The 11067-nt window shown below is 46.6% G+C and overlaps 1 pseudogene; it reads left to right on the top strand.

Moving 5' to 3' along the window:
- Window positions 1-669: 669 nt before the first annotated feature.
- On the top strand, window positions 670-2513 carry LOC129050541 (C-terminal-binding protein 1-like; annotated as a pseudogene).
- Window positions 2514-11067: the final 8554 nt, after the last annotated feature.

Here is an 11067-nt window from a genome sequence, read left to right on the forward strand (position 1 = left end):
TTGAGAGGCTGAGATGGGTGGACCACTAGGTCAGGAGTTCGAGAATAGCCTGGCCAATATGATGAAAGACCTCTCTGCTAAAAACACAAAAATTAGCCAGGCATGGTGGTGCGCTCCTGAAATCCCAGCTACTCAGGAGGCTGAGGCATAGGAATCGCTTGAACCAGGCAGGCTGGGGTGGCAGTGAGCCAAGACCGGGCCACTGCACTCCAGCCTGGGTGACAGAGTAAGACTCTATCTCAAAAAAAAAAAAAATATATATATATATATATATATATATTCCATTAGTAAACGTAGAATTACTGAACTATAAAAATCAGCATTTTGGCTGGACGCCATGGCTCCCACCTATAATCCTAGGATGACACTTTGGGAGGCTGAGGAGGGCAGATCTCAAGGTCAGGAGATCGAGGCCATCTTGGCCAACATGGTGAAACCCTGTCTCCACTCAAAATACTAAAATTAGCTGGGTGGGGTGGTGCGTGCCTTTAATCCCAGCTACTCAGGAGGCTGAGACAGGAGAATCAATTGAACCCGGGAGGCAGAGGTTGCAGTGAGCCAAGATCGTGCCACTGCACTCCAGCCTGCCAACAGAGTGAGACTCCATCTCAAAAAAAAAAAAAAAAAAATCACCATTTTGTGGTATTTAATTAATTTATTGAGGCAAAGATGGCAATGGATGAAAATACCGTATTAGATGAGAGGATGATGGGGGATGTTTGCAGTGAAGGAGTCAGTTTCTCACCACCTGAATTATTTGAACTTAGCACCACTAAAAGTGGAGCAATCAGGTACAGAGCGCCTCCAGACCTGATGCAATAGAAATCACTGACACCATCTAGTTTTTTTTTCTTTTTTGAGACAGAGTCTCGCTGTGTCACTGAGGCTGGAGTGCAGTGGCATGTTATCGGCTCACTGCAATCTCAACCTCCCTGGTATAAGTGCCTCAGGCTTCCGAGCAGCTGGGATTAGAGGAATCTGCCATCACACTCAGCTAATTTTTGTATTTTTAGTAGAAACGGGGTTTCACCATGTTGGCCAGGCTGGTCTCCAACTCCTGACCTCTAGTGATCCGCCTGCCTCAGCCTCCCAAAGTGCTGGGATTACAGGGGTGAGCCACCGTGCCAAGCCTATTTCATGTTTTAAATATTAAAAAGTAGAACCTGGCCGGATGTGGTGGCTCACACCTGTAGTCCTAGCACTTTGGGAGGCTGAAGTGGGAGGATTGCTTGAGCCCGGGAGTTCAAGACCAGCCTGGGCAACAGAGTAAGACTCCCTAGCAGGGGAAAAAAAAAAATTAGAAATTTTGTCTAGGATGCTGTTCAGAAGAATTAGAATAGCAGGTCTGAGACTACTGTCCTCAGAGAGGGCTGCTTGCAAAGCTGGCATCTGGGAACTTGGGTTTAGAGAGGTGTGTCACCATTCCCTACCTAATAAAAGTGGCTCACTGTGCCTAAACTGTTTGTACACACAACACAGTTTATGTTGCTTTCCTTTATTTTATTTATTTATTTATTCATCGAGACAGAGTCTCCTTCTGTCACCCAGGCTGGAGTGCAGTGGCATCAACTCAGCTCACAACAACTTCTGCATCCCAGGTTCAAGCGATTCTCCTGCCTCAGCCTCCTGAGTAGCTGAGATTACAGGCATACACCAACACACACAGCTAATTTTTGTATTTTTAGTAGAGATGGGTTTTCACCATGTTGGCTAGGCTGATGTCAAACTCCTGACCTCAAGTGATCCACCCACCTTGGCCTCCCAAAGTGCTGGGATTACAGTCGTGAAGCACTGCGCCTGGCTGCCGCTTTCCTTTGGAATGCTGCTGTTCTTTAGAGTGAGACAAGGGTGAACACTGGTGAACACTGTCTGGGGCGGCCTGGTGGACAAGAAGGCATTGGCCCAGGCCCTGAAGGAGGGTCAGATCCGCGGCGAGGCCCTGGTTGTGCATGAGTCAGAACCCTTTAGCTTTAGCCAGGGCCCCCGAAGTTTGCACCCAATCTCTTCTGCACCCCCCATGCTGCGTGGTACAGCGAGCAGGCATCCACCGAGATGCCAGAGGAGGTGGCGCAGGAGATCCGCAGAGCCGTATCCCAGACAGGCTGAAGAACTGTGTCAACAAGGACCATCTGACGGCCGCCACCCACTGTGCCAGCGTGGACCCTGCCATCGTGCACCCTGAGCTCAACGGGGCCACCTACAGGTACCCTCAGGGCGTGGTGGGAGTGGCTCCCACTGACATCCCAGCTGCTGTGAAAGGTATCCTGCACATCGCCGTGTCCCTATCCCACAGCCTGCCCCCTGTGGCCCACCCGCCCCACAGGGGCCCCTTCTCCTGGCCAAACCGTCAAGCCCCAGGCAGATAGAGAGCACGCCAGTGACCAGTTGTAGCCCCGGAGGATCTCTCCAGCCCGGGCGCCTGGGCGGAGGGCCCGGAAACCCTCGGACCAGAGTGTGTGGAGGAGGCGCCTGTGTGGCAGCCCTGGCACTGCAGAGACTGTCCGGGCTGTCAGGAGGTGAGAGGGGGCAGCGCTGGGCCTCGTGTCGGTTGTCGTCATCAGTCTTATGGGCGCTCTGCCCTGTGTCCTTCGCCTTCCTCATTAAGCAGAAGTCAGTAGTTATTCTCCCACGAACATTCTTGTCTGTGTACAGTTTTTAGAACATTACAAAGATCTGTTTGCTTAGCTGTCAACAAAAAGAAAACCTGAAGGAGCATTCGGAAGTCAATTTGAGGGTTTTTTTTTTTTTATGTTGGAACATGCCCCGGAATGAGGCAGTTGGCAAACTTCTCAGGACAATGAATCCTTCCCGTTTTTTTTTTTTTTTTTTTTTTTATGCCACAGAGTGCATTGTTTTTTCTACCTGCTTGTCTTATTTTCAGAATAATTTAGAAAAACAAAACAAAGGCTGTTTTTCCTAATTTTGGCATGAACCCCCCCTTGTTCCAAATGAAGACAGCATCACGAAGCAGCTCCAAGACGAAAAGCTTGGGCGCTGCCCAGCTTGCCCACTGCCCATCGACTTCTGTCCTGGGGACACAGAGGGTGGCAGCATCCCTGCTTGCACCAGTGCCATCCTGCTGATGTGGTAGGCTAGCAAGATTTTGGTTAAAATCATGTTTGTGATTGTAACCATCTGTATGAATTATTTTAAAGAAATAAAAATCAGAGAAAAACAAACAAAAAAAAGAGACAGACAGTGAGGCTACTAAGCAGGGTGGCCTCAGGCAGTGGCCTCACAGAACTGCCTGTAGACCTCTTAAGAGCGACTTGGCCACTGCAAGACAGGACACAGTCAGCTGGGTGGGCCAGGCCCAGGACAAGTTGAGGCTGAGACAATGGAACTTGCACCAGAGATCCAGAACCCTTGAAGGAGTGGACATCTCAGCCAACACCAGCATCCAGGGCTGAGTAGGCACAAGAGAAGACCCCACACAGTGTGGTCAGAGTGAGCTGGAGGACCTGAACTCAGGCCCCAATGCCGCTCCACCTCTGCCAACCTCACTCTGGTCTAGATCCATATTGAGCTCTTGGGCTGCGAGGTGTTACTATTTCACAGAGTAGACAGACAAAAGCAGTCCACTGTTGGCTGGGCACGGTGGCTTATGCCTGTAATCCCAGCACTTTGGTAGGCCGAGGCAGGCAGATCACCTGAGGTCAGGAGGTCAAGACTAGCCTGTCCAATATGGTGAAATCCTGGCCCTCTAAAGATACAAAAATTAGCTGGGCGTGGTGGTGGGTGCCTGTAATCCCAGCTACTCAGGAGGCTGAGGTGGGAGAATCACTTGAACCTGGGTGGAAGTTGCAGTGAGCCAAGAAGGCGCCACCGCACTCCAGCCTAGGCCACAAGAGCGAGACTCCGTCTCAAAACAAAAACCAGCAACAACAAAAATTCCACTGTCAAGACAGCAGCATGACCACATGCTACATCTCTTTCTTCTATAGAACATCATTAGACATACTAAAATCAAAACAAAAAAAAATGTATTTTGAGACAGAGTTTCGTTCTGTTGCCCAGGCTGGAGTGCAATGGCATGATCTTGGCTCACTGCAACCTCCACCTCACAGGTTCAAGCGATTCTCCTGTCTCAGTCGGCCGAGTAGCTGGGATTACAAAAAATACATATATTTTAAAGCAGAATAACAAATTCATAACTAAGCATGGAGTGAAAGAGGGGACCCCCAGGGACTTGAAATGGTAATGTTTTTCTTTAAAAAAAAAAACAAAGAAAGTGTGCAAAATGGATGTCTTCCTGTCACTTCGCACAGCCTACTGTCATAGCGCCCTAGCCCCAGACCCCAAACTCACTGTCCTGCTCGGGGACCCCCAGAACACACTGAACATTGAGGACACACCAAGTACTCTCCTATCCTCATCTCATTCCTGCAGTAAATGGCTAAAAGAATAACTCAGAAGAGAAGCCAAAAAGAAAATGCACACGGGGAACAGGAGAGGCGAGCAGAGGCCACAGCCTGGAGGCCTGGGCTGATACGCTGCGAAGACATGTCTCTGGGGGCTGCCTGCGGGGAGCAGTCTGCCATTCAAAACACACCTAGACAAGCCTCTCCTAGCAGACAAGGGCAGAACCAGAAATTAACACATGTGGGGGAAGTTATACATCACAAATAGACAGTAAAATCCGTGGAAGAACCAAGGGAATGGTGAAGCAGAATGTCAGGAAAGGACTTTATAATGCACAGACCTTAGAGAAATAGAGAAGCAACTGAGACAAGAATCAATTTGAATCCTTGGAAATAAAAAATGTCATGACTGAAATTAACAATTTAGCAATTACTGAACTGACACCTGAACAGAACTTGTAAAGCGTTGTGTGTGTATGCCTGTATACACATGCTCACACACACATACAGAATGAAACTTCAGAATATCAAGGACAAAGAAAAAGAGAAAAAAAGTGCCAGGGAGAAAAGATGATGAATGATGCATATAACAATGAAAATCAGGCCAGGCTCAGTGGCTTCTGCCAGCACTTTGGGAGGCCGAGGCAGGTCGACTGCTTGAGCTTAGGAGTTCAAGACCAGCCTTGGCAACATAGCGAGACTTTGTCTATACTAAAAATAAAAAAATTAGTCTGGGCGTGGTGGCTCATGCCTGTAATCCCAGCACTTCGGGAGTCCAAGGCGGGGAGATTACGAGGTCAGGAGGCTAACACGGTGAAACACTATCTCTACTAAAAATACAAAAAAAAAAAAAAATTAGCTAGGCAGTGTGGTGAGCACCTGTAGTCCCACCTACACAGGAGGCTGAGGCAGGAGAATGGCATGAACCCAGGAGGTGGAGCTTGCAGTGAGCCGAGATGGTGTCACTGCACTCCAGCCTGGGTGACAGAGCAAGACTCCATCTCAAAAAATACATAAAAATAAAATTAAAAAAATTAGCCAAATATGGTGGTTTGCACATGTAGCCCCAGGCTGAGGTGGGACAATCGCTTGAGCTCAGGAGTTTGAGGCTGTAGTGAGCTATGATCATGCCACTGTACTCCAGCCTAGGCAACAGAGTGAGACCTTGTTTCAAAAAAGACCCCAAAACCAAACAACAAAATAAAATCACAAAAATGAAAATATATCAGATTTCTTTTCATTTCTTAGATGTATTCTGCATATGAAAGACACACATTAAAATTGCAGGTCCAGGCCAGGCGTGGGGGCTCACGCCTGTAATCCCAGCACTTTGGGAGGCTGAGGGAGGTGGATCACCTGATGTCAGGAGTGGGAGACTACCCTGGCCAACATGGTGAAACCTCGTCTCCACTAAAAATATGAAAATTAGCTGGGCATGGTGGTGGGAGCTTGTAATCCCAGCTACTCAGGTGGCTAAGGCAGGAGAATTGCTTGAACCCGGGAAGCAGAGGTTGCAGTGAGCCAAGATTGCACCACTGAACTCCAGCCTGGGCGACAGAGTGAGACTGTCTCAATAATAAATAAATAAATAAACAAACAAACAAATAAATAAATAAAATGCAGGTCCAGGTAGCACTCCCAGTGGTCCCACACATCTGTCCCTTGTTTCAACAGTGTTAGGACAGACCTGAGCCCTCCCTCTCTTCCAGCCTCTCCTAACCTCCAATCTCCTCTCCAGTTACAACCTCCAGGACCATCTTCTCAGCCATCTCCTGCCTCCAGGACCAGCCAACCCCATTGTTGTTAGAAATAAGGTTAGCTCCTTATTGCAGAACAACCACGACCTCCCAGATTCGTCAGAATGATTCCACCAAGAAGGAAACTGTGGTCAGCTGCCTGGTCCATGTGTATCGGTGGGTCTCCAGAACTTACAGTTCCCTGGGCTTCTATTTCAACCACAATGAGTGGCTCTGGAGGGCTTTGGCTGCTTCGTCCATGAGTTGGTTCAATAGAAGCACAAGGGCACAGTGTGTCTCTTGGAAGCGCAAAACCAGCTGCACCATCTTCCAACGTGCACAGAAGCCATCTCTAGATGAGTGGGGAAAACCATGGATGCCATCAAAGCCACCATCGCCTGGAGAAGAATCTGAATCAGGCCCTTATGGATCTGCATGCCCTGGGTTCTGCCCACACAGACCTTCATCTCTGTGACTTTCAGGACAGCCATTTCCTAAATGGGAAGATGAAACTCTTCAAGATGACGGGCAACCACTGCAGTTACCTTTGCTGGCCAGCCAGCCCCCAGGCCCGCCTGCACCAGTCTCCTCTTTTCCAAAAGCCTACCCGCAAGCACAACCAGGGCCTCCAGAGCCCAGCAGTCTTTGAGGGGCTCCTCTGCACCTCCTGGTATCAAGGCTTCTGCCTGACCCTCTCCCTCCAGCCAGTAGGCAGCTTTTCAACCACCCTCCAGCCTTCTCCCAAGCCTTGGACCAAAGGGGAAGAAAGTTTTTAAAGCAAAAAAAAAACAAAAAAAAAACCAAAAACAAAGAAAAATAGGATATGGAAAAATTGACAGTAATACAACAGAGAGCTCAGAAATAAATCCAAACATATCTGGTCAACTGACTTTTGACAAGGGCATCAAGAGGACACAATGGAGAAAGAATAGTCACTTCTTGGCTGGGTGCAGTGGCTCATGCCTGCAATCCCAGCAGTTTGGGGGGCCGAGGCAGGTGGATCACCTGAGGTCAGGAGTTTGAGACCAGCCTGGCTGACATGGTAATTACGTTTTTTATTTCCAAGAATTCAAATGGATTCTTGTCTCAGTTCCTAATTTCTCTAAGGTCTACACATTATAAAGTCCTTTCCTGACATTCTGCTATTGCCATTCCCTTGGTTCTTCTATGGATTGTACTCTCTTTTTGTGGTGTATAATTTCCCACGTGCTAATTTCTGGTTCTGCGCTTGTCTGCTATGCTAACGTTGAAGCAAGGATGATAATAGAACCTCCCTAAAACTGATCCTGTCCTTGTCCAGGAGCTGAACCCACTTTTGTAAGATGAATGAAAGGCCACAAGATTAGGATTTGGGGTGGGGATCCTGAATTCTGTGAAAATACAGGCATAGTTTCTGTAATCCCTTACTGCTCAGGAGTCATGTGGCCAGAGGTCACAAGATTTGTGTCTTCCCCAATGACTCCTGTAGATAACGTCACTCTTGTCTAAGATTGGCCTTTTGGGATGTTTTTCAGACTCACCCCACCTGGACTCAACCTGTGGCCTCATCCAGACATGGACTCAGTGCATGAGGACCATTTCCACACCCCTATGATTGCATCCCCAACCACTTGGGATAACATCATTCATTCTTTTGCATGTGGAAATCCAGTTTTCCCAATACCATTGTAATTCCCCAGTGGGTTCTTCCTGCTTGCTGCACAGACAAAACCAGTTCACTGAGGCCATGGTATTGCAGTAAGGAGTTGAATTAACTCAATGCCAGCCACATGGAAGGACTGGAGTTATCACTGAAATCCACCTCCCCAAAGGCTGAGGTTAGGGTGTTTCAAGGCAAGTTTTGTGGGCAGGGAGGGGACTCAGGAATGGGTGCTCTTTAATGGTTAGGGCTTCTCTAAGTGTGTTCTGAATGGCAGACTGCACCCCGCAGGCAGCACCCAGAGACATCTCTTTGCAGCATATCAGCCCAGGCCTCCAGACTGTGGCCTCTGCTCGCCTCTCCTGTTCCACATGTGGATTTTATTTTTGTTTTTGGCTTCACTTCTGATTTATTCATTTAGCCATTTACTGCAGGAGCGAGGTGAGGATAGGAGAGTACTTGGGGTGCCCTCAATGGCCAGTGTGGTCTGGGGTCCCCGAGCAGGACAGTGAGTTTGGGGTCTGGGGCTCAGGCGCTATGGCAGTAGGCTGTGCGAAGTGACAGGAAGACATCCACTGCACATATTTTCTTTGGTTTTAAAGAAAGACGTTACCATTTCATGTTATATTTGTTTTATGAGACAGAGTTTCATTCTGTCACCCAGGCTGGAGAGCAATGTTGCCATCTCAGCTCACTGCAACCTCCACATCCCAGGTTCAACCGATTCTCCTGCCTCAGTCTCCCGAGTAGCTGGGATTACAAAAAAAAGTACATTTTAAAGCAGAGTAACAAATTGATAACTAAGCATGGAGTGGAAAGAGGGGACCCCCAAGGACTGGAAATGGCAACAATAGACTATGAACTAAATTTCTCCCATGGTTGATTTGGCCTATGCCCAGGAATGAGCAAAGACAGCAGGCCTGTGAGACTGGAAGCAAGATGGAGTCAGCCATGCTAGACTTCTCTCACCGTCGTCATCTTTGCAAAGCTGGTCTCACCATTTATTGAAGTGAATTTTTTTTTTTCTTTTTTTGAGACAAAGTCTTGCTCTGTTGCCTAGGCTGGAGAACAATGGTGCGATCTCAGCTCACTACAACGTCTGCATCCCAGGTTCAAGAAATTCTCCTGCCTCAGCCTCACTATGCCTGGCTAATTTTTGTATTTTTAGTAGAAACGGGGTTTCACCATCTTGGGACTCACAACACACATCAGCCCATCTCCTCTCCTTCTTGGCAGGGATGGTCACGATCCACATTTCCCAGTGAAAGAAACCAAAACTCCATTATAGGGTTTCACCATATTGGCCAGGCTGGTCTCAAACGCCTGACTGCAAGTGATCCAAGCGCCTCGGCCTCCCAAAGTGCTGGGATTACAAGTGTGAGCCACTGCACTCAGCCAATTAGGAGGAAATATCCAACATTTAGCCAGGTGCAGTGGCTCACTCCTTAATCCCAGCACTTTCAGAAGCTGAGGTGGGAGGATCACTTGAGCCCAGGAGTTTGAGTCCAGGCCGGCCAACATAGTGAGACCCTGTCTCAACAAAACATTTAAAAATTAGCCAGGCATGGTGGTGTGCGCCTGTAGTCACAGCTACTTGGGAGGCTGAGATGGGAGAGTGTTTCAGCCCAGAAGGTCAAGTAAGCTGTGATTGTGCCACTGTACTCCAGTCTGCATAACAGAGCAAGACCCTGTCTCAAAAAAAAAAAAAAACCCAAAATATATAAATAATTGATACAACTCAAAACAATTAACCCAATTTTTTAAATGTTTTAAAAAAAGAACTTGAATAGACCTTTCCTTAAAGAAGATATAAAAATAGCAAGTGGGTATCTGAAAGGTGTTCCGCATTATAGATCATTAGGGAAATGCAAATCAAACCCACTGAGATACCCCCTCACACCCCTTATGACCATTATCAAAAAGTCAAAAGATAAATATTGGCAAGAGTGCGGAGAAATGGGAACTTTTGCATACTATGGATGAGAATACAGATTGATACAGCCATTCTGGAAAAGTGTATGAAGATTTCTACAGAAATTAAAAATAGAACCACCATATGACTCAGCAATCCCTCTTCTGGGCATACACTCAAAGGAAATGAAATCATTACTTTGTAAAGATATCTGTATTCTCATGTTCATTGCAGCCTTAATCACAATAGCCAAGATATGGAAACAATCTAAGTGTCCATCAAAGGATAAATGGATAAAGAGACTGTGGCACACATACACAATGGAATATTATTCAGCCCTAAAACAAACAAGGTCTTGCCATTTGCCGCAAGATGGATGAGGCTGGAGGACGTCATGCTTAGTGAAATAAAGCATACACAGAAAATCAAATATTGCATAAACCCATTTATATGTGGGATGTAAAAATGTAAATAAATAAATCTACAGAGATAGAGAGTAAAACATTGTCTACCAGGAGAGGTAGGAGAGGGGAGGAATTGGGGACATGGAGGCCAAAGGATACAAAGTAGCAGGTATGAAGGATGAACAAGCCTAGAGATGTAATGTATGACATGAGGACTGCAGGGAACAAAATTGTTCTGTATGTGAAATTCATGCTCAGTGAGTAGATTTCAACTGCTCTTGCCACAAAAGCAATAAGGAAATGGGGAACTATGTGAAATGATTGGTGTGTTAATTTCTTTCAGTATAGGAATCTTTTACAATCTATATATAACCTTTAACATCATGTTGCAAGCCTTAACTATACACAAGAAAATTTATTTTTAAAAAAGAAAAATTGACAGTCAAAGACTGACAAAGCAAAGACTAAGTAAATAAAAACAGGGGTAACTGTATTTATATCTGTTAAACAAAACAAAACAAAACAAAAAATGAGCCACCCACTAAGGCAAGTGCCTGCATCAATAGAGCTTTGTGGAGGCACAATTTGACAACACCCCCAGAAAAAACACAAGCCACAGAAACTACTGTAACCATGCTTTCCAAAGAGGGTTTTGGGAACTCAGCATGTAAAGGGAGAAAGCAGGCAGGAGAGAAGAAAGGGAGGGGGAGCAGGCAGTGAAGGGGTGGTTACATTCTTAGGAAGCTCTAATTAGTGCTCAGTAAATCTTCTTTTACAAAGATAAGGTAAACATTTGAAAAGAGGGAGGAAAGAGTCAATTATGCAGCCATCTCAGGGTAGCCTGAAGAGTGACTGATCTCATTTTCTTGTTCTGTACCTGGGAAGATAAGCCTATAATCAACATTGTCAGTGTCAGATTGAATAGAACTCAGTTTTACGTCTTAAACTGAGGTTGCAGAGCCAGGGTTACAACTGGCATATGCTTATTTTATAGGGGGACATGGATCCTGAAATA

This window comes from Pongo abelii, chromosome 16 (assembly GCF_028885655.2).
Source record: "Pongo abelii isolate AG06213 chromosome 16, NHGRI_mPonAbe1-v2.0_pri, whole genome shotgun sequence".
Classification (NCBI taxonomy): domain Eukaryota; kingdom Metazoa; phylum Chordata; class Mammalia; order Primates; family Hominidae; genus Pongo; species Pongo abelii.